Genomic DNA, 25,730 nt, shown 5'->3' with positions numbered 1-25,730 from the left:
AGAGTTCTACGTCTCAATAGTCTATTGAAAATTGTATGCCTATCTAATGAGAGCCAATTATAATAGTGCTCTTTTGGTGTTATATTTTTTGATTTTTACCCCAATTTAACTCCCAGTGCAAAAATTCTTACCAGAACATATCTTTTTTATATAATAAGCATTTAACATTTAATAAACAGAGTTGCATGTTTTAATGTCTTAACATATTATATGATATATGTATATAGTATTATATTTACAAAAAAGAATTACGGCAGTTCTACTTGACCCACAGTACACGTCCTTTTTCAGCCACTAATAGTGAAGGCATGAAGGCAGCGGACGACTTGGTATTTACTTAGTATTCTTATACTAGTATGTATACTGTACATATGCAGGTACATGTGTGTAGGTATGTGTGTACGTATGATTATATATTTCTAAAATATTTGTCAATGATTAATGGAATAAATCACAATGCCAAATGAAAATATTGTGGCCGCTATTTCAAGTCATACTTTCAAACAATCAATATCAGCTATTGCATACCTAGCTACTTGTATATACTTGTGTATGTGTAGCCGTATGGGCGATTCCGTTTGCTGGGACTGGCAGTTGCACTCACTCGGTAGATAACTTTGAACGCAGATTAGTTAAATCATGCGGAGTAAGTAACTTTAATTAGTTTCTGAAGTCGCGTTGAGTCGTTCAAGTGGCTATAGGTAAGTGCGTACATAGCAATTGCATATAGGGTTGCCATTTGTGTTTAATTATTGCTTGCAAATTCAATTGGAATTTTTATTATAATATTGTACTTTATTGGTAAATTATAAGTTATAAATTAGCCAAAGTGAGATATTATAATTTTTGTTTGGTAGAGACCTTCAAAAATGGGATGTGGGCCTGGTTTCTTCTCTTTCAAACTAATTTGACCGAAATTTTTTGACACAAAACAAGATATAATGACTATATATCAAACGATATTCTAATATTACAAAATATGTATAATTTACGTCCATATCTATGTATATATATATATAAAAAATAGGAGTGACTTTCGTTCGATAAATTTAACGGCTTATTAATTTATAAAAGAAATATAAATTACATTTCTATGCCCTGAACAGGGTGTATTGAATTTGCCACAATGTTTGTAACACCAAAAAGGAAACTTCAAAAACCCTATTATAGCATATATATATAAATGATCAGTGTGACATCAGCGTCTGTCTGTGTACGAACTAGTCACTCAGTTTTTGATGTATCGATTTGAAAATTTTCAGTCGTCCTTTCCTCACCAAGAAGCTGCTCATTTGTCGGAACGGCCGATATCAGCCCACTATAGTATATAGCTACCATACAAACTAAACGATCGGAATCAAGTGCTTGTATGGTAAGCCTTTTATTTTACGAGATAACTTCACGAAATTTTGGTATGGGTTTTTGTTTTCAGATCCATTCTATATCTTTCTCTATCAGTTCATCACTAATCGGGATTATATTATATTCATAGTAAGTAGGGTCCCAGCTTTAATGCTCGGTTTCATAATGTTTTCAAAAAGGATTTATCTCTCGGTTAAAAATATAAATGAAGGTATGCTGCAGAGGTAACAGTTCTTGCGTTGATATAAATACGAGTACTTTTTCATTACATTGTCGCGACTCTTTCGAGAGCATTAACTATATTTATTGGGAGATTATAATTTTTAATACGAAAATTACCAATCACCGAAATTTAAGACAATTTTGTAAAAAATCTTTTGCAGCCTGGATGGATCCAAAGTTTGCTTTCGTGTGTCTTATAAACCTCGAAAAACATTTTGTTTCTTCTACCACATAGTATTGCCTTTAAAAAATATGGCACAGCGGCAACACTGTTTGCCATTGCGCGTTAGTACTGACAGTGTGTATGTATGATTTTCAAAATCCGTGAGTTATCGGCAACCTTATTAACATTTCAACTTACAACTTATAAATATTTAAATTTTTCCAATTATTGTAATTTTTTTTAGGTTTGTTTTCATAAAATTTGCATAATTGCGAATTTTTTAATTAAACATGTAAGTGATTTACTACAGTGTTGCTGAATAATGTGCAGGCATATTTTATATTTTCGTTTTTTTAATTCTGCTGAAGCGCTGAAAATGTGTCAAGGCAAAACACATGCACATTACTTTTATTAATTGTTTATTTATTTATTTAAGTTTAACATAAAAAATGCTTTGCACTTGGCGGCCAATCCAATCGCTGGCTGCCTGAGTAATTTGAGAAATTTATTGAGCTCTTTATTTCTTTATTGCGGCAACCTTTCGCATTGACACCCATTAATCTGACTTTTAATGGAGCTTTGCACTAAGCTTCTGTCCCCAAATAGCTATATGTATGTATATGCTTGCAATTCTTTAAAAGAAAAAAAGAAGCTTTTCAAATTCTATTGATTTGATTTCTATTCAAATAAGCAAGCTGCGAATCCGAAGTGGGGAACAAAACAAAACTGCAGAAAGACACCATAAAACAGCACATGCTTTCGGACGAAACAGAATTAATGAGCCAAATCTGCTTAATTATCACCTCCCGCTGGCTGTCGCCCATTGTTTGCTGTAACACAGCTGAGATTTAAAAAAAAATTTCAACATCTCACATTTGTCACGTTCTCACAAAGCAGTGACATTTCGCTTTGTTAATTTTTGACAGTTCGCCGCTGTTAAAAGCAGAAATACAAAAACAAAACAAAAATAATACACAAAACAAAACAAAAAAAAAAATTAAATTTAAAATAAAAGCAAGCGTGGTGTAGCAATTAAATAGAAAGAAACTTATTTTTGTTCAAAAGCAAATGCTTCTCATTTAATTAGGTCCCCCATATTTGTAACCAACGCACGAGGTCTAGAACTACAAACCCGTCATTTGCTATTCCGCTAGCCACTTCGCTCGAAGTAAGTAAAATAACTCTGAAAAATACAAGCTGTTCAAAACTTCCTGTTTGAGGGAGAAATTGAAAACCAAATTATTGAAATTTCAGTTTTACGAGAGTATTGTTTTTGCTCAAACATTCTTTTCGCCAAAAAACCCCGTATTCTTAGCTTTTCTCCATGAGTTTTGAAACTTTGGATTTCGAACGTTTTGAAGGGTAAAAACTCAGTCTCCGATTTAATTCGAAATTTTATTTAAACTGTACTAACTAGTTGAGTGTCATTAGAACACTTTGTTTGGAGAACACTTTCTAAGCGAAGGATCATCACCAAAACGGATCAATACCAAAAATTCCATGAAGCTTAACAATGTCAGTTCTACTATAAATTTATGTATATTGATAGGTGTCAAATATTTGTGGAAGCTTCTTTTGCCATAACTTAATATTCATCTAGATTTCAGTACTCATTGGCGCTGTATGGAAAAGGGGGTTTTCGGGTTGGCCTTCAAAAGGATTCCCGCAATTTCATCAAAATCAAAAAATTATTTTCAAAAAATCCATTAACCGCTTGAAAGTCAGTTCAAAATATATATGTAACACTATATTTAACCTAACATTTGAAGCGGAAGTCATACCTTTAACAATCTTCGAACTGGCATTCTATAAAATTGTTTCACGAAACCAAGCTCTCTTGGTCGAGATTTGCGTTGGATATAATTAAACTGATCTACACATTTCAAACGAATACATTTGTAAGTAAAATTTTGCGCAATTATTTTCGGTTCCATTTGTTTTCTAATTTTATTGCCGTTTGGTTTTGTTTTCTTTCGAATTTTATTGTCTTTGTTTTCGCAATTTCTCTCGAATATCACGTTTTTGCCGCTCGAATATGTCCAATTCCATATAATTTAATGTACATAGGCGAAATTTCAAGCGTAAAGCGAATTTACTGCAAATTTTTGGCGCGACCTAAACGCTTTCGGTTTCGCTTAGCGGGTCGTCACTACTTTTCATTATTCATTTATTTATATTTTTTGCGCCAATTTTATCACGTCGTCGAATTAGCGAACAAACAATGCGCACGCCATACCCGCCCGTGTGACATTTACTAGTGACTAATGACAGTTGTAGTGCGTGACCGCGCACCACTTGATTAATTGTCACTGACAGTGGGCAAAGGCAGCGTTTAGCCAAGCGGTAGCGCCGAGGCACATAAGTATGTATGTATAATTAAGTGTATTATGTATTTTTTTAGTGAATTAACGACACATATTTCATTCATATGTAGGTCACATTTCATCCGATATTTTAATTTCGAATACTCCTTTATAGCCATAAACCCATTTATAAATATGTGTGTGTAGGCGGAAAGTCGCAGTTGACTTTCATGAAATTGACTGGTAAATCTAAGCCTTAATATAATATAAGATTTTTTCACCATTACTTAATGTGCATACTTATTCTACTGTGGCAACTGTCACTTTTGTCCTTAACAATCACATCGTTATTTTCGTTATCGCCAAAAAGTATAGAAAAGCAACCTGAACGGATCACAATGTTGATCAGACATCAAATGACCAATCAGTACAATTAGGTCTTGATCTCCATTACCTTAATTAAATAAACCATCACATACCAAGCGATATGCGAGTATTTACTGCAAGAAACCCACACGTCTAAAATACTGATTATCGAATAAACTCATTCGAAATAGGGCTGGTTAAATCGGTCATGCAAGGCAAATAACTAACAAAGACTGTTATACTAACGCAAGTTTACAAATGTAGTGGAATTACTTTTTTCCAGGTCTTGGCTGATAACAAGCCCACTATTCTTATTGTATGCGAGATCTCTATTCTTGCATACATACCAATGAGAAAGTTAAGACTTTTATCTAGCTAAGAGAGAGGATTACTTTACTATCTAGTAAAGAATATTGAAAAAATAAACAAATATAACAAAATAAATAGAAATTAAAGACTATATTGCTCACCTAAACATAAGTTTCGTGAATAATAGAATAGCAGAAAGTTTTGTGATTTCCAATCTAATTTCCTCTCAGAGCACAAATAATACGGCAAACACATACTATGTGATATTAAGTATATTCTAGTCTTCATAAAAATCTCAAAAGGATTTTACCTAGATTATTGCTATAGATCATTTTTCAATCTAGAGAAACATGTCGTTGGGAACTACTAGCTACAGACTTAGTTTCTCCATTTTTCTGCTCTTAATATTATTTCTTATAATAAAAGAGATACATACTCTCTCTTTAAAATTTTATAACTTCTTGCTATTCAACCATGAATCAATCATGTCAATTTTATTTATAATATTTTTTTCTTCCACTTGCCACTCTCTAAATTATTTGTTTATTAGATTCTATAATCCGGGGGTGTTAGCCACTTTCAGCATTAGATGTAATATCAAAAAAGTCCATACACTTGATCGGATTAGCTTCAAGAAGTTTCATGGATTTTACGGCTTTAAAAAAAAAGTTTTTATTGTCTTATTTATCTCTATAACATCTCTAGAATGTCCTAATTTCTACAGTTGATCCGAGTAATAGTTTTGGAGATACAGCCCTAAAAAGTTGCGCGCCTGAAACTTTTAACGCGTTTTTCTCGAAACTGTGTTTTCAAAGCCGGTTGTTAAGATTTCTCGCGAATTATTTAACCGATCTAAATCAAATTTTACACAGGTCTTCGAGTTTAATTTAAAAGGTCTTGAACGAAGGATTTTTGTTTTGTTCAATTACAACTAACCAAGAAAAAAAACGTATTTTCTTTCTTTCACCAAAATTTGCGTTTTTTTGTAAACACGTTTGCCAAAAGTACAATTTTCACTTCTTCTGTTTTTCCTTCGTCCAGTACCTAGTTTATGGTCTTAATTAAAACATATATTTTTTCATTTTACTTTTGATAATCCTGTAAGAAGTTCGGCTGTCAACGCTAAGGCACTTTTTTTCAGAGGAACTGTCGGAAATTCCTTTCCTTTTTCCTTTGAACACCCACAAAATCTTTGGAATAATAAAAAGTTTGATTAAAATATTTAATTTTTTATGTGAAAAATCTTTTTGAAATTATGACAATCGACTCATCTGCCGTTTAGTATTTGAAATTCGTGAACATAAAAAGTCAAAACAAGCCATATCCGGTGAAAGTGTTTTGTTATCAAATAATAGTCAATAATATGTACAATACATATGTGTTTACATGTATAAATTTATGTTAAGCCAAAGGTTAATTGAATTTTCTTTCTGCTTTTTAAAAATTTGCTTAATGTTTCTTAACTTTTTGTATGACACAATATAAGAAATTGAAAACATTCAATCACGGCGTACTATGCCGGAAAATTGCGTAAAAAAGAAACGAAAACGATTTTGGTTTACTTTACAGCAGTGTCTTCGTGCTTTTGTGAATCATTTTGCCAAGAAGCGACAAGTGTCAGGATGGCCGAGTGGTCTAAGGCGCTGCGTTCAGGTCGCAGTCTACTCTGTAGGCGTGGGTTCGAATCCCACTTCTGACAAATTATTTTTTATGTGTTCTACAATTTTTTTTTAATAAATTAGTTGTTTTTGTTTGACAAGTAAACAAAGTGATATGTAGTTAATTATAATTAGTGATTTTTTTTTATTTTTAATTATTTGAAATTTGGTTTTATCTCAATTAAATTACTTAATAAAATTAAGTACATATTGTATTTTTTTATTACATACATATGTATCTATTGTATGTACATACATTTATGATGTAGTAATTTTTTGCATTAAATTAACTTCTTAGTTTGTGTTAAATATTGCAACCTTTTTTTATAAAATTGTAATTATCAACTAAATCTTCTCTTTGTTTCATATAACCTTGTCGAAGGTTAAGCCCGATTATATACTATTACATATGCTCGCACACATGTTTATATAGTGTTCATTTTATTTTTCAACATTATGCGTGCAGAGCGAACGCTTAATTCGCTAAACATTTTTGCATTTAATCGCTTATTTAATTGAAATCTTAGCTTTACGATTTCGCTTAATTAAACGAACTTGAAAGGTTCAAGCGCAATGAAAGCGAATTTGCTTGCGAACAAACAACTAAACATAAAATAAATACATGCGGTTCAATTGAATTTTTAAATACATATGTTTGTGTGTGTATGTTTGTATGTAAATTGCAAAAGCGTTAAAAATTAAATCTCATCAGCGTTTAATGGGTCAAACAAACCGCTATTTGATGGCAACGTAATAGAGGCTTCGCCTCCGCACACACACATACCAAACGTCAATCTTAAGTAGTTCACTTGAACTGTTTTCCATTTGTTTTAATTTTTATACTCTCGCAACTTGTTTTTGTTTTAAATATAGTAATTGCAAATTTATATGCAATTTTTATTCATCAAAATCAAATTAACTTCAAATAAAAGCAAATCACTGATTGTGCTCGTTATAATACAAATGCAGCAGCTGACAGAGTGACAAAAAAGTAGTCGTTCTAAAAATAATATAGGGTACTTTTATGGGAGCGAAATTAAAAAAAAAATTATTATGATTTAAGCACAATTTTTATTTTATTTTAGTTCTTAATTATTCAGTTGGAATTTACCTTTTTTTTTAAATTTAAAATTTAAAATTATTTTTAATCAACATTTTTGGAAAAAAATTAATATCAATTAAAATATTTATTTTTTTAATGCTTCATTTGCAACCCTGTTTTGGTGAGAAGGTAACTTTAACTACTTTTTGTCATAAACTCGAACAAATCCGTAAAAAAGTTATATAAATTTTGAGACTGATAATCAAATTACATAAGGAATTACTTTATACTCTTGTTTTGTTCGATTATCAGTATCAAAATATATATAATATAACTTAGAACCCAGCTGAGATGCAATTTAAGTGAATACTTCCTGTCAGTAAGTTTAAAAATTGTAATTATAATTGGCCTAACAACTTAGATTAAAAGTTCAAACTCTAAAATAAAAAAAAACATCTATAAATTTCCATCAAATCAGACTTCTGAACTGGTAATTATTATTCATGGTCCAAGGATAAAATGAGGCGAAACTCCTCACTGAAATTAACAACACTGCCAGAACACTGAACAGTTGACAGACAAAACGACTAGGCATTAGTATTCAATTGACAACGAAAGCATCCGTGCGAAGACTTTAAAATGATAGTAAAAAAAACATTTTTTTAATGAAAATACGATAAAATGGGAAGATGTGGTCATTGAGAATAGATTAAAGGAAATTCAAATTCATCATTAAATCAAAAATACTATAATATTTATGTTAGCGAGAAAGGCTATCACAGAACCTGATGCTTGCCTTACTTAAAATAATAGTCTGCTCTATAATAACATTCAAATTATTAACACAATAAATGTGAAGTTAATGTAAATACCATTTCTCACAAAGTTCTTTAGTTTCATTTGTTTCAGTTTTGCGTAATTGTCAAATTATTCTTATTTACTGTCAAAACTCCAAAACCCAACTGTTTCAACGGGAAAATATCGATAAGAAATTAGTAAATCACATTATTAAGTTAAAGTTTAAGCTATATTGTGTGTATTTCAACACAAAATTCGACGAGTCGATTAACATCTTAATTGCCCTGGCTAATTGGCCTGTTTGGACAAAATGTTAGACTCATTAATGTTCGCTATATGTGTCTAATACTTGATGAATATTCCATACAAGAATAAGAATATTATTTAAAATAGGTATATTCGAAAAAATATGACATGTCTAAAGAGAATTTAAGAGCGAAGTATAGTTCTAAACACAGAAAAAAATTTTCAAATTTAGTTTGATTTTATTGCTTGTGTTATAAAAATTTAACTTGTTTATTGTGATAAATATTTAGACTAGTCTAGATCTGTTTTACAGTAGCCCAATATCAGTTCCAAAGGATTTATTTCTAATAAAATAATGTTAAAGCGTGCAGAAGAAGGGCGTATAGATATTATTTCATTGAAAAAGAGTATAAAGTTTGGATTACTTTATCGGCTGACACTTAAGTTTATTTTTATCATTAAAAACTGGGAAATAAAAGTAGTAAAGGAATACAACAAAAAATTACAAAAAAGTATTAATGGCAAAATAATCTGATTTACTATTTATAATGCTCAAAAACAGAACCCTTTTCATATCCGTACAAGTGAACATCAAGCCGCGATTGCATGCATTCCAGCAGTATGAGAGCCGTGAACATATCAAACGTGTCAAAATGCCAATTAACAAACAGAGGAATTACCGGATAGACAGGCAGACAGACGGAGGGTCACATGTACCCGTATGAGTAGACAAAAAGACAAACAGTTATACGTGCAAATGTAAAAACATAAAAACATACGTTTTAAGCATACGATCGTAAGTCTAACGAGATAATTTGACAAATGAATCCGTAAAGCATACTCGTAAATACACACATACATACATGTACACTTATGTGCTTACACTGATTATTTGTGCAATTATTGCAATTAAATACTGTTAAAAATATTTAAAATACAAGTTTGGGCGCAATTTTTTTAAATTTTTTAAAACTGTAAAATATAAAAAATAAATACCAGACAATTAGCACCCAATTACAAGTGGTTAGGATACGTAAACATCAAAACAATTGCAAATATTGTTGAAAGAAATTAGCATATATTATTGATGAGTGTGGAGATAGCAGTAATTACATATGTACATATTTCAGTACAGCTGCAGATGGCTCACAAACATTTGCAAGAAATTGCGACAAAGGCAATGGGTCATAATTCTCGCAAAAAGGTAACAATCGGCAATTATAAACTCACTTCAAGAAAAACGTTATCATACAAATGATTTAAAACGTGTAAAACACAGAAAAATTATAATGTTCATTATTACAATTGTATCTCTAGTGAATTCAGAATTTGTGTGGTATATAGGGTTTGAACCGATATTTTCCAACATAGTCTAACAAGTCTTATCTCTAGATGGAGATAGAACTTATCTCTTCAATAACTGAAAATGACTCTTCAGAATAAACTCTTATCTTTTCGTAATACCACACAAAGAAATCTAACGTAGTCAAACCACATGACCTTATTGGTCAATTCAAAAGATCATACCTTCATATGATGCAGGAATATGAATGCAATAGGAAGATGTCATGATGAGATGATCATTGATATTGACGTAAGAAACCATAAAATCCGAATCGTAACACTTATCAATGGCGGTAACGTTAGCTTTAGCATGGACCTATAACGCCTTTTTCTGTAACAGAAGGAGCCTGGAGACTCTCTGTAAACACAACAAATACCTATATCCAAAGAATTCGGTATCGTTCGTAACAAACATACTTACACACACATTTCTAATATTAGTATGGATTGTTCAATAAAGTTGTTCTAACAAATTCAGAAAAAAAATCAAGTTCACTGAACTGGTCATCTATCTATCATACATATATTTGTGGCTCCGTTTATAATAGTTATGTCTTAAATGTGGAGTTAAACTTTCAATATGCTTTCTAATTAGATGGTTGAAAATCAATAGTATAAAATATGACTAAAGTTATAGAATAGCATAGCCAAAAGCCTTAGTATGAATCAAATACTTCGTCAGGACTATTCATTGGACCGCACGGTTAAATATTTTAAGAAAGGTGTTACCTACTTGAAGTAAATATAATGAAGTATTTTAGCAACTGGGAATAAAGGAAACATACAATAGTGAATAAACAAGTCCTTTTGTTACTTGTATTTCGGATCGCAATATACACTGACAGTATTTTCTAAAAAAAATAGAGAGTTTTGTAATATGTTAACTTTGATGGTAGTATTATACTCTTTAAAATCACCATCAAAGCCCTGTTTTTAGTAATATGATTATTGCAATGCTTTTAAGTGAAGGATGCCGAAATAATCAAAATTTTCTATAAAAAACCTCAACATTTTCAAGAAGTAGTAAAGGAGAACGAACTAAGTATCTCGTTATGATCTTTGGTTACAGAGGGCTATAGTACTTGTATATACATACAGCAATAATCTGCATAATAGATGAACAGGGTCTTGGCTAAGCAGATTTCAGCTACGTACATATGTATGTAGGTAGGTAGGTAGGGTAGGTAAAGTGGCTGTCACTCGACACACTTAGGCCTTTAGGAGGCCCATTGTGATACCACAGGTACTGTGATCCCCTCACTCTATTGGCTCCTCTCTGAACCACCCCATACTTTTGATGAACTTCATCAGTGAGACAAGTTTTATCTGTGCAACCTCCTAGACGTCATCAAGAATCCCACGACCGATGGTTGCGATTCTTTTCCTATATAGTGCTGCGCAATCGCATAGAAGATGTTGAATGGTCTCCTCCTCTTCTACTTTCTGACAGCTTCTACAATAGTCGTTATATGGCGTGCCAAGTCTACTTGCATGTCTGCCTATTAGACAGTGGCCTGTTAGTACTCCTACGAGAGTTCTTATATCATTCCTCTTGAATTTTAACAGTCGCATGTGCGGCTCATATTCCATTCTTGCCACGTTTGCCTGCTAGTTGAGCAGGTCAGGGATTGATTCCACTGACACTCGGCTATATTAATGACATGTTTGTCGATTACGTATCTACAAGTAGCCAGAGGCATATTTATGTCCTCCTTACCAGGATCTAGTTGTAGGGTGGTGCCTGTTCTGGCTAGTTCATCTGCCACGGAGTTCCCAGGGATGTCACTGTGTCCTGGGACCCATTGCAGATTTACCGTGAAATAGGATGACAGATCCGCTAGAAGATCAGGGCAATCTTTCACTGTCTTCGACGAAATCCTATGAGACATCAGAGATTTCAAATCCGCCTGGCTGTCTGTATATATAAATACACTTCTTGTTGTGATTACACTTTTTGTTAGTACAAGAAGGCTTTCTTTAATTGCAGTGACCTCTGCTTGGAAGACACTGCAGTGGTCTGGTAACCGGAAGGCCATTTTGGTATCTAGTTTGGCCGAGAAGACACCGCCGCCTACTCGGTTATCCAGTTTGGAACCATCCGTATAGAAGCTTATCCCTGCTTCCTTGTCCACTACGTCCCTTTCCCACTCCTCTCTGGAGGGGAAGGCAATATTGAGGACCGGATTTAGGTTCAGCTCCATAGGATTGCGAAAATCCGTAGTTATGGGAGGAAACGGGAACTTTCTAAGTATCATAGAATGCCCCTTATTGCTGGCGACTAGTTGGGAGGATTCCCTCAGTTTCAGAGCTGACTACGCTGCCATTTGCTTGCAATACAGATCTGTTGGCAGCAAGTGTAAAATTATGTTGAGTGCCTGGCTTGGCGTAGTTCTGAGAGCTCCACTGATGCAAATACTAGCTGCTCTTTGTATACTTTCCATGCTTCTAATCGCGTATTTCTTTTCTGTAATTGGCCACCATACTACTATACCGTAGGTCATGATCGGCCTTACAATTGCTGTGTACAGCCAGTGAGCCACCCGAGGTGTCAGTCCCCACCTGGGGCCCACCATTCTTTTACATGTGTAAAACGCTGTAGCTGCTTTCTTTACCCTAGCTTCCAAGTTTTGTTTCCAAGAAAGCTTCCTGTCTAAAATTAGTCCCAAGTAGCTTGCTTTATATATATGTTATATGTATGTTAGTAATTAAGTCTTCATGGTAAAAAAATCCTTCTAACACACAGCACAACAAAGATTATCGTTAAGTTTGCGTGAGCTCCAGGTTTAAAGAAGCAGAAGCAGAAGCGATGAGTAAAGCGAAGTGACCAGCTCTGACAACACAGTTCGTTTTGAGCGGCTCGTAAACGAGAATATAAGATAAAATTGAGTTTCGGAAAATTGTCTGAAACTATTTTTTTTTGCCTTTTTTTGGTTCACTTTTATGCTTATTTATTTATATATTTTATACTTTTTGTGTTAGTTACAATTACCGCTTGGCTTGCGAACCCAAACAGCTGTGTCACTCGTAAATATTTTGCTGTGTAAACATATATACTTTGAAAACAAGAATCATACTATAATCGCAGAAATTTGTTTATCACTGCTTATATTGGGACAATTATATAGGTATATATGTACATATTTTTGTATATACCTAAATACACATATGCATATAAGTATGTTTTTGTAATGAATGATTTGCTTTGTTGCCATTACTAGGCCCATGCAGTAGCTGAAATGTAGCCAGTAAAACCAGGAAATGTGAAAAAAACTTAAAATATGCGATAACAAAATAAAACAAGTAAGGAGGAGTGAATGCGGGTGGATCCAAATATTATATGAGTAGTTACAAGTTGTAATTATTGGTTTATAGAGTGTCACCTTTTAATGCATTTCTGTAAATTGGAAATCGATACATATTTCCTTACACTTTGAATTAAATGTCAAAGTTAGGCCTTTTTGTCGGACTCAATACTGGCTTCACATCTTAACTCACTCGAAACTTTTACAATCTACCGTTATTTAAACAAAATTTTAATATCTTGCGCAGTAGTGCAGTAGGTATAAAAATTAATATGCATAAAATTGTTTGACAAGCGAGAAGCCGGAGCCGGTTGTGCGCCGGTCCCAACCAAATTAGGGCACTGGCTCAATGTCATTGGGTTAGGTTGGCGATGAACCACATAAGTATATCTGTACATACTTACTGTAAATATGTATGTATGTGTGCAATACATGTAATAAGAGTATTACAGCATTAACTTGAACCACATAAATTAAAACAGCAATTACTGCGATATGAGCATTTATGGCATGTACACACACATATAGGCACACACAATTGTTTGTTATATTATATTTATGAGGAAATATATGAAAATCCATAAATTATTAATCACTTTCTTTTGCTTGTTTGTTTTGTGTTTTTTTACAACATTTTTAAGGCATTAAATTTTACGAACTTGCAGAATTGCTTGGAAGAATTTGGGAGTCAAGGTCGCTGACACACTTTGACTGAAAGTAGAATTTAGATCAAATTTAAATATGTCTATATATACATATGCATCTACAATTGAATGTGAAATAAAGAGATTCTCACGCCAAATGTTTGAAATCGAAATTTGTATCGCTAATATCAATTTGTTTTGTTTTCCAATCACTCGACGGCAGCAAAGTCCAACGCACAAATAACAGTATTCTAGTAAACATAGGTACACTCCCACACAGCTCCTTTGCTAGAACTTGTGAAAAATGTTTAAATAATCTGAATTTTTTCCACAATAGCAACATCATAATAATTTTGTTTATAATTAAATTTTGTTGCAATGTGAAAGAATGAACCCAAATATTTCGACGTACGCATTATAATACTATGCATACATATGTATGTATTTATGCATATATCTTTCGGGTATTTTTGTGAACATTGGCGCTGTAAAACTACTAATTTAATCGCATAACTCGGTTTTTGATATTGATGGCGACTAAAATTGCCTTGAAACATAAATATATAACATTGCTGTTGTTGTTAGTTGTTTCCCCGAATTTAGATAATTTATTTTAAGGAAGTTTTGTAAGCTAATTTATTTCTTAATGAATTCATAAATTTGTTATTATGACTTAGCTGTTAACTGACTCGGCACACGCCTTCATATCGATGAATATCAATATAGTATAGCTGTACTAATATTATATAGAGGAAAAATTTGATGGTTTGTTTGAATTGGATTTGAAAAATTCTTTCACCGTTGGGAAGCTACACTTTCTCCGGTGCACATAGCCTGTATTATATTTTAAAAAAAGTTAGGGATCCTTACGAATATGGCAGTAATGTAACCCAAGATGTGAAACAAAGTAACTAAAACAGTCCTTACTTCGCGTGTCAGTTCGATTCGGACATTCCATTCGAAAGATATCTCAAATTAAAAAATGTACATATGTAAGTATTAGAAAAAAGTCAAAATATAAAGTGCAGCGTGGCTTACTCGCGTAGTTGGCTCTCCACGTAGCGATTCCTGTTAGTACATATACTATAAATTAGAAACAGGGTGGGCTTTCGTTTATTTAACTCATGACATTTTCTAACCGATTTAGTTAGGTTAGACATATTTTAGAAACCTCAATTCTATTAATTTATCTGCTGCGTACCGAAATGAGTAGCCAAAAAGGTGCCGTCATATGCTGAAAATAGTCGCCTTACTTGCACAATACAAGCCCTTAATAGATTAAACCAATCTAGGATTTTCAAAAAATCTACTATTTCTTTTTGGTTAAAGTTATAAGGTCAGAAAAACATTATTCAATTGATAAAAGAGTGAGAAAAATATTGAAAAATTTAATGAATTGTTTAGAAGACCACGCTTTGCAAAAAATTGATTTTAACTGTAAAAATGTACGTACTTTGGTAGCAAGTTTTCTGTACATAAGTATCCCGTTTTTTTTATTTTTTAGCAGCCGATATTTTGAACTAAACATTTTTTTATACTCTCAAGTATATTTTTAATAAAGCTTCAAGGATCGACTTCTTTTTCCTTATCCTCAGCATAAATTATGAGAGTTAGGAATTTATGACACTAGACTGGCCTAAGTCTTCATTCACCACCTGATAACACCATTGCTCGCTTGGTGACAATTAAGAAATCGAGACAATGAGAAATCGTCAATTTAAACGTTGTGAATTTATTTTCCGACGCGACGCTTAGCATTTTGATGTCAGTGGAACCAGTCTGCGGCGGATTTTAAAGTCTAATCTGAATATGTTCTTCATGAAATGTCATTTACACAAACAAATAGTCCGACTAACCGTTAATGTCACTAGGAATACCGCTCAATACGAGTGAACGCTTGCTGTCAAAAAGAGGTGACATAAATTTAACTTCTCCCTACTTATTTTTGGAAATTTATTTAAAAATCAAAGTATACACCCGCATTCTTCGGATCATTGACAAACATGCGTGCCGAAATCATCGGTACATACATATATCGCTTGAGAAGGAAAAGGATCAATAGGAGCTTTATTTACTGGTGTCAATAAAGGCCGTCATTTGATTGCTATTCTAAACAAAACTAGTGCTAATAAAGTGCACAGAATCTAATTTAAAATAAGATATTTGAAATATAAAATATACATGGCATATGTGTTTGTTTTAGTTTTATTTTTTCAATGTTCGTTTGAAGCTAATGTTCCAAGTTTTTTGTTCATAAGACGACCATACATTTTCATAAAAAAAATAAAAAACCCAAATTAAGTGCTGATTATTGTTCGCTTATGCGGACAGCCTTATCGTAAACTCTACAAGATTTCAGCGTTGTCGTACATTAGTAAAATATTCTATTTCAACATGAGATATATTTTAGAAATGCTAATAAAGCGGATTGAGTTATAACTGCTTGGATATAAAAGTATTATTAAATTTCTAATCAAATGCTTTTTCTGCTCATTGAGATTTTAGAGCATTTTTATCAATTCAAGTTGTTGTTTTGCGGTTTTGAAGCACTCATACATAGACACAAGCTGTTATAATGCACTTCAGTCATAATGGGCTTCCGAACAATTAAAGCTTTGTTATTCAAAAGAACGCCGCAAATCGCTAATTATTTTATTTTATATGACGTTATGATTGTACCAAATGAAAAAATCTGGCCATAAAAATTAAATGATTTAAATAATCAAAGAACTTTTGTATTTGAAAATAAAAATCTCTGTTATGGTATAATAATCATGTAAGTTTAAAGCTACTTCATGAAAAGGAGGAACCATACAAAACCTTCAGGCAGCTGTTTTAGTCAAGAAGGCAGTGATTAATTAACTCGTATTTTATATCTAAAGAAAGCGACTAAGGAGCATGAACGTCATAGATCTCGTTCTGAATGTTGAAATTCACAAACGCCTTTGGTAATCTACAAGTAGATTATATAAATAAAATTGTAGAGATTTATAGGTTCGTTTGTAAATTTGAAATACGAAACCAAGTTGACATAATAGCACCTCATCTAATAATTCTATAATCGGGTTTCTTTTATAAGTGCGTCACAAAAGTGGGTTAAAAACAAGAAAAAATGTTAACTTCGGTTGCACCCTTCACAAATACAAAGGTTTCTCACAAGAACTTGCTTACGTGAAGATACCTCGTCAAATGAAAGAGTTTTCCATACAAGAACTTGAGTCCGATCGTTCAGTTTGTATGGCAGGTATGTATATCAGTTTTATAGTGATCCGACGAATGAGCCGTTCCGACAAATGAGCAGCTTCTTAGTGAGAAAAGGGCAGTTGCAATATTTCAGATCGATGGCTTAAAAACTGAGGGACTAGTTCTTCTTCCTTCTTGGTGTTACAAATTTCGTGGCAAACTTTATATACCCTGTCCAAGGTATAATAATACTTACAACTTGGTTAAAAGAAGTTTTTCTTTCGAAAATTATTGTTTCAAACTCTGACGTTATAATCTGACACACGGATGTAAAAACTATTTTTTTATTAAAATAATATGTCGGCAACACCAGCAATATATCATATGTAAACTACTTATACTTATACTCATACTGCCTAATTAGCAACGTCCTAGGCCCTTTTAAGGATAAAGCCAATAAGTGCTACGAATATTACAAATGTAATCACATATTCAAATATAACAATAAAGAAATAAATAAATACAAACTACTTTTCGTTACGTAAAATGTACCTAATTCGGCAAAAAATGGCATAAATTGCAAAATTGATTAATTTTGGCTGAGTTGGAATGGAAGGTTCTCAAAAGTGAATGTCAAGCAATAATGGTAAAATACTTGTTTATTTTTCCTTCATAAATTCAGTTATGATAGTATTTAATCCGAGAAGTTAGGTGGAAACTGCATTATTCCTCTGAAAAAATAGTTATGTCAAAAATGTTAGCTCTTGTTTCTTAGTTTGACAACTTTATTCGAGAACTTCAAATCTGTAGTTTTGATCAATTTATTATAATTTTGTCGCATAAATACATTAGAGAGAGTGACAATTTATACAAATTTCCAAATAAGTCAATGGAACTATCATTGGATATTTTAGATTAATTAATATCTTTGAGCATAACGTTTTTTTGGTCCTATATCGAATCACATATATAGCTGTCAAAATCAAGTTTTTGTATGGAAAACTTTTATATTCGACGAGATATCTTCTCGAAATGCGGCATGAATTATTATCCAAGGCAACAGTATATTATTGATATCGGACGACTATAGCATATAGCGACCATACAAACTATCTCTACTATGATCTAAGAAAAGCACCTTTGAAATGAATTATAGCTTCGCTGCAGTCGTTTTTTTTTCTTGTTTTAATATTAATTTATTCCAAAATGTTCCCAATCCCCTGCTGACTTCCCATAAAACATATTTTCTAGTTTCGTTTCCTTACAATGCAGGTCCTTTATTTCAAGATTTGTATTTAAACCACTTTTCTGAGCTTCTTCTTAACACAACTCTCTTGAAAAAGCAATAAAAAATGAAGTCACGAACATTACAAAATTGATTGAAATATAAAAAACGATAGTTTAATTAATTTTTTTGGAGAGCGTTTGATAGGAAATGTAATGTATATATAGAAGTCGGGAATAAAACAATGATATTTCGTTTTCAGTTCGAGTTGTTTATGATGTAGCATAGACGCTATCTCGTCTCTATAATCCGTGGGTGTAATGCTTGCTATTCTATCTTTCCAATTCTATATTATCTAATTATGCAAATTTAGTGGATTTATGCCAATTTTTTGTTTGATTCGTTACTTTTCAAGATTTATTGGTTTGGAGACGGCTAATATGGAATGAGGTAAATATATTTATGGAAATATTATAATTATTACTACAGAAAGTCGGAAAAAAATGTTTTTGTTTCATATACTTAACTAATACATATTTATAAATACTTAACTAACTAATATTACTTGACAATAACACATTATGCATATACAGCTGTTGACAGCTAATTAGAAACGTTCCCTTTTTATAGGTGGCTTATGAGTAAGATAATAAAATGTTTTGATATACCGTTATTTATTTTCCTAAAGGTCTTGCATTGTTTGTGCTACTCTATTTACTACTACATTCGCTCAGTTTTGTAGTTGTGCAGTGGAAGTACTATTAATTTTTTTACACATAGTACATGCGTCACGTTATAGAAGGTTAATAAAGTGCGACATTTAATTAGAAACAGTTATTTAAAGTAGCATAATTCCATAATTAGTTGTCGCACTCAAATCGTTGATTCCACATGTTTTGATATAAATCTTTGGAATAAAAACGAATTTTAAATAAAATGTTTGCTGTTAAATTATGCTTATCATATGTTTCAATAAAATGAGTGAAAAAAACTATAAAAATATCAATTGTTTTCGGTAGAGGTCCCCATTGATCGTCTGACCCGATTTCAATAGCTCATAATAAAGCACACCCTTGTGGTCCCACCAAATACATAGCATAACCTTAGCAGCATGGATATTCGTCTTTGCCGTGGATGTTGATGGTTGGCCGGGCTTCACATACGATTTCTTGCGCTTTGAGTTATCATAATGAATCCATTTTTCATCGCCAGTGACAATCCGATGCAAAAACGACTTCTTTTGGTGGCGTTGAAGCAACATTTCCGACATGCAAAATCGACGTTCGACGTCTCTTGGCTTTAATTCATAAGGCACCCGATTTCCAAGCTTCTGGATGAATCCTAATGATTTTAATCGTCTGGAAACGGTTGCTTGATCAACTCATACTTTTGCAAGTTCTTCTTGCGTCTGGCATGCATCTGCGTCGAGCAATGTCTCCAATTCTTCGTCTTGAAGTTTGTTTGGCTGTCCGGGTCGTTCTCCGTCGTCTAAATTGCCACTTTTAAACCGTGCAAACCACTTTTGGCACGTTCGTTCGGCTAAAGCATGGTCACCATAAACGTCCAGTAAAACACGATGGCTTTCAAATGAATGAAACAAATTGTTGTTCACGCTCAAACAATTTATATCTACTGAAAACGACGCGAAATGGCAGTACCTTTGAAATGAATATAGCCACAGATGAATACGACGCGAAATAATACTAGTAGAGCCCTCTCTTAGAAAACCGAACGAATTAATGCATACACCCAATACGTGATTTATTGGAAAATAACATCATTTACTTCAAAATAGATAGCGTTTCTAATTAGCTGTCAACAGCTGTATAGTCGCTATTTGAAGACTTCCATTTTTTTCTCACGCGAACAAGAAATATTGTACACGTGTCAGTGTTTTAAGAAAATTCGAATCTTATCTGATTGTGGGCCGTGAAATTGTTTTTCCCTGCCATTGTACACATAGATATGTATGTACATACATTTCATCAGTAATGGACGTCTCTCATTGCACCTCTGCCTCCGACAGGTTATCTAAATTTTATGTTAGTTGAATCTAAAGCGCGTAAACATTCTAAAGGCTAGTTCAGTGACGACTATTTACACTAAATTTAATTTAATTTGGTAAACATGCAATTTACCTAAAGGTAAATGTGTTTATTTTTTCTCTACAAACAGATGATATTTTTTTCTTTGCGGCTTCGGTTATCCGGTAGCGCAGCCGGCAAGTCTGAGTAATGCAGGTTTTTCTGCGAGAATTTTGTTTATAAATATATGTATATATATTTTTTTGTTTATGGTGTTGTTAATTGCGATTTGCGTAACGCATTTTCCTTTATAAAAACAATGTATTACATAAAAAACATTTTTACGAAGATTTTCTAGAAGATTTGAAGTCAAAAATATTCTGGAAGAGATTTGTGTAAAAATAAATTAATTAAAACTACAATAGAAAACTTAAATACAGAGATTTTAATTCGTCTACTATTTCTTTTATATACGTATGTATATATTTTAAAATTCATGAAATCAAATACATTTTTTAAGTAAATAAAAAAAAATGTAAAAAAAAACTTATTTGTCAGAAGTGGGATTCGAACCCACGCCTACAGAGTAGACTGCGACCTGAACGCAGCGCCTTAGACCACTCGGCCATCCTGACTTCTATCAGCTGGTGACAATTGCGCCATTTCAGCACTTCTATACCTCTCGTTTGAGAATTCACCACGTTTACCACGTTCATATGCTCTTATGGACGCTAACTCAACACACTTTCAAAAGCAGATAACGCGCTGTGAATCGTTATGCTTGGCACGTTCGTTGCTTTTGCAATATAAACAAATTCAATAGGAGAATGGACGTGTGCATTTAAATATCTTATAATTTTTGACGTGTAAAAGCTTATAGACTTACATACATACATATTTATATGTAACATATATGGTATGCGCTTAACTTCAAAAGCAACGAACTAAAAGGCACGTTAATTAGCGCTTAATGTACCAAACACCAACTGAATTAGTAAACTGACATATCTATCTCTCGCTCTTGCAAAGTATTATAATAAGCGTTATAAGAATGTCAGCAAATTTTGGCAAAATATAACATAATATTTGTGATAAAAATGCATGAAAAAGGTTTTGGTAGTATACAATATACATATTTCTGGGTTTCCCAAATGTATAAATTTCTATAAAAAAATATCTGTTAACCGCAGCTGACTTTTCAGGCCCATTCACTTACAACTTTCCTCGCTTTGTGTGAGATTTCATATTGAAACAACGAATGGCATGCCACAATGAACGCTTTGCTTGCAGTGTTTCTCTTTAATAAAAAAATAGCGACTGTTGCTTGGCAAAGCGTAAAAAGACGCGACTTGCCCAACATTTTGTTTGGCTTCGCGTCCAAAATTATTTTTTTTGGGAACGTACTCAAAAGCGTACATCGAACTTTTCTGTCAAAGCTAATGTTTAACGCAAAGCGAAGCAAAAGTTCTATGTGAACTGACGATTCCTCTCATTTGGCAAGATTAACAAGATTGTCATAAACGTAAAGAATTGTCAAGTTTTGATTGTTCAAAATATTTATACATATTTTAAGGAATACATATGTAGTAGTAAAATTTTTGAAGATCGGTTCCTTTGTTTTCGAGTAATCACTCAAGAAGATTTGAAAAATGTTGTCTTGAGAAAAACGCGTAAGGTATTAATTTATGACCTGCAGGTTATATGAAATTAACTTTGAGCTTTCTTTCAAAATTAGGAAATTCCACTAAAACAAATTATAAATCTTCAAAAGTAGTTGCTACGATGAATAAGTTATATTTTAGACCAACACTAGAATGTGTATGATCTACAGGAAGCAAAGATGAAAACTGTCATAATGCACTAAATGCAACCCATCTGAAAATATTCGAAGCAAATATATTTTAGCGAAAAGTCACCGTCTTATCTTAGTTCCCTCGTACATACATACGTCATTAAATGTTTCGTTGCGTGAGTTTAATTGCCACATTTCTGTGGTTACATTTGAACACATTTTCGCTTTATATTTTGTAGCGTTTTCAAGCATTATTCTAAACTCGTTTCGCACGAAAATCTGTCGCGAAACTAATTCACACGTGTTCATATCAAAAATTCAAGTTCACACAACCAACTGCCTCCTCACTCACAGTCTTTTTGTTACAGTTTGATTTTACTTTGCCAACTTTCGTGTTATTTTTTGGCTTTGCTTTGCATTTAAATTTGTATTTTATTACTTTGTTATTGTTTTTACTTTTCTTTTTTTTTAATTTTATGACGCCTTTTGTTACCTTGTTTTTTAATTGTATTCAAAATGGCTATAAACTTCCTTCGAAAACTTTTTACTATCCCACAAAGTGTTCGTCAGATAAATAAAATCAAATGGATTAAAATAAGCCAAATTTGCGCAGCAATAAAGGCAAATAAAAAACAATAATAAAATGCTTTTATTTCTTTGGTTAAGAGGGCCACTTTTGTATAAGAGCCTGAACCTGAACAAAAGATTTTAGGGTTACTTCATTTCAAAATCGGGCTGCAGAACGGCGTTCTAACATTCTACCATTTTATTTAACATTACAAATGTAAGCTATAGGAAGAATTACCTACAAAACTTTGAACAAGAAATAATTAGTCTTGATAAAAAATAGACGGCAGTCAAACATGTTCGATATCAGTGCCGAAACATGCCTTCAACTTATATTTGAGTGGGCATCTCAACTTATTATCAGATAGTTAGATTTTTTTGGCGATTTAAATTAAATTTTTGAAGTATTTTTGAAACCAAAAATTGCGGAATTATGTAATATTTATGAACTAGTATAAATTGCTAAAAAGAATTTTTATTACAGTTAGTCTTAAATTACGAGGCTTTAAAGTTTACTAGATAAATACAATTACTATTCATCAAACTAGGAAGTTTTTTGAAAATAGTTCTTCCGTTCTCAAATCCTAAGTGAATGGTCGCTGGAACGAAAAAAATCACCGAGACTGAGATTATTTTGTAACAAAACTCCAATTGCAGTACAAAAATAAAAAAAACGTTAACATCGGCTACAATGAAACTCTAATACTCCTCATAGGTACATTTCTTGTAGCAAAAAAGATCCGGTCTCAACAATTTGTTCGGAGTTTGTACCGTTGTCTTGAGCAACATTCTATGCCAAATTTTATGAAGATGTCTCATCAAATGTAAAGTTTTCCATACAGCACTAGATTTCAAACATTCAGTTTATATGACAGCTATCAAATGTGCAACTTATTGGAAAGAAAAGGACGTGTTCAAAATTTCAGATCGATATTTCAAAAACTGCCCTAACTTTACTTTAACTTATTTCCGGTTTACAACGTGAATTTTCTGACTAAAATCGAACGAGTCAGCGAAACATAGACTTATAGCAAGCTGTTAGAAAGTTGGTTCAAACAGAAAGCATAGTTTCGGCAGCGAATCAGTATTTCTTTTTTTTATTTAAAACCAAAGCACAACAACAAATTCCAAACTAATACAATAGCTTTTTCTATTCTCGATAAAATGTTGCCTCGTTCAATAAATGCTCCATACACCTTGTAAAATTGTTGTGTCTTTTACATGACAAAAGAACATAAGAACAAAAGATTGCCAACCAACTAATTCGCAGTTTCCATTATTGAGCATAACAAAATTGACCGATTAGAAAATGTTGCACATTTTGCTGAGAAAGCAACATTCTGAGAAAAGAATCTGAAAAAATATTGAGAAAAGAACACATAATTAAGAAAAAGCTATAACATTGTTACTATGGATTAAACTAAACAGTCTCTTGCGTGGAACAAAAACAGTTCGCTGACTAGAAAGCCTAAAGACCTAGGCTTATACTAGTTGTAAAGTACTTTAGAACAAGTTGACTTGTCTGTAGAGGGTTACGTATCAATTGGTCTCAAACTCAACTCATTTAAATTTTCTATTTATGTCGCCTTCGGGTATTCCTTTCTTGCTGGACTTATATGATATACATGATGTACAATGGCATAAATCTCAATGCGTAGGGTTTTGAACACACAGCCTGTTTTACTCTATACTCGTAAATACGTAAAATTAAAAAACTCAAATCGAAAAGTCTTTGTATAATATCTCTGTCTGTCAATACGTAATGTATTATTGCTAAAAACAAAAACCGTGAAAATAAAAAATAAAATAATCGCATTTCTTAAATTTATGCAATCAACAGGCCATAAAAGGTTTACATCTTGCTAAAACCGGTAGTGAAATTGCCTGTTTGTTGCTTTTGCATTATTTAATGTACATATATGTAGACATACACACATTTTTGTTAATTAATTTGCCCACTACTGTACTATGAAAGCTTGTAAATGTTTGTTTGTTTGTATAACATCGCTACGCCCTCTCATCATTAACTTTTTATTTATTTATTATTTACTAATGCACAAAACTAAATAAACAAATCGCCGCTAATCCACATACATATGTACATATGTATTTATTTGTTTCTTCAGCCTATTTTATTAAAAACGTCCAGTAAAGTAGTATACAGGAAACTGTGCGAAATATTGCCCAATAAACTTAACAAGAGTCGATACACAGAAGTAGCCAAGATTTTGGTCAAATGAAAGATATTTCATACAAAGACTCGATTCCGATCGTTCCGTTTGTATGGCAGCTATATGGTATAGTAGCCCGATACCGGCGGTACCGATAAATGAGCATTTATATCGATATCGCAAAAACTGAGGAAATAGTTCGCGTATGTACAGACAGACGGACGAATAGATAGACATGGCTTAATCGACTCAGCTCATCATGCTGATCAATCTTTTTGTTTATAAACTTGATAAAGTCACTCGCCGCATATAGTTTTGAGTCAAAGTAGGAGGTTATCGCCACCACGGAGGCTTTCTTTCGAGGACCAAAAGAAAACTTATTTAATAAACGATGTTAAAGTAGTTTGAAAACCGTTGGGTTGTTGTAATGATTATTCAGACCCTGCATGGGGGAAAGCAATAAGTTAACTGTCATCGAAGTCACTAAAGGTAGGCGACAGGAAGTGGGTTCGGACCATAGGGAGAGGGGAGTTGAGTAAATTGGTTTCATTGGGCATGCAAAGAGGTGATTAGTGTCATGCGGCGTCTCGTTGCATGCATGACATAGATTTTGTATGTCATCGTTAACTTAGAAATCTTAATGAAATTCAGATAGTTAGAGCAAATATTTTGATAAAATAAATGCATTATTTAATTTTTACGATTTTAAATTTGGTGAAATTTGTGAGATAAATGGAAATAAATTCGATTCGCAAAGAGGTTTGTGCGTCATACCTTAGTTATATCAAGTCATCATTTTTATAATATGATAATCGAAATAATAAATACAAACTTTTTTTAAAACCAAAAACAATTTTTGGATAAAACCTTAATACTTAAATCGCGATCTCATACTAAGCTTTTCAAGCCTTCGGTGCTTTATACAGCTGTCATTATCTTTAGCTGTAAACGGCTACCAATTGTCAATTCTTAAATTGAATAAGGGCTGAAAGCCATAACTAGTATAAAA

General features: G+C 32.6%; 2 non-coding genes across 2 annotated transcripts; one reads left to right on the top strand and one right to left on the bottom strand.

Moving 5' to 3' along the window:
- Positions 1-6,341: 6,341 nt before the first annotated feature.
- On the top strand, positions 6,342-6,424 carry TRNAL-CAG (transfer RNA leucine (anticodon CAG)). Its single transcript has one exon. It is a non-coding gene; the product is annotated as a tRNA-Leu (tRNA).
- Positions 6,425-20,743: 14,319 nt separating this feature from the next.
- TRNAL-CAG (transfer RNA leucine (anticodon CAG)) lies at positions 20,744-20,826 on the bottom strand. Its single transcript has one exon. It is a non-coding gene; the product is annotated as a tRNA-Leu (tRNA).
- Between the last annotated feature and the right edge of the window lie 4,904 nt (positions 20,827-25,730).

This window comes from Bactrocera oleae, chromosome 6 (assembly GCF_042242935.1).
Source record: "Bactrocera oleae isolate idBacOlea1 chromosome 6, idBacOlea1, whole genome shotgun sequence".
Lineage (NCBI taxonomy): Eukaryota > Metazoa > Arthropoda > Insecta > Diptera > Tephritidae > Bactrocera > Bactrocera oleae.
The sequence above is the reverse complement of the archived record's forward strand: the minus strand, read 5'-3'. Positions and strand labels throughout refer to the sequence as shown.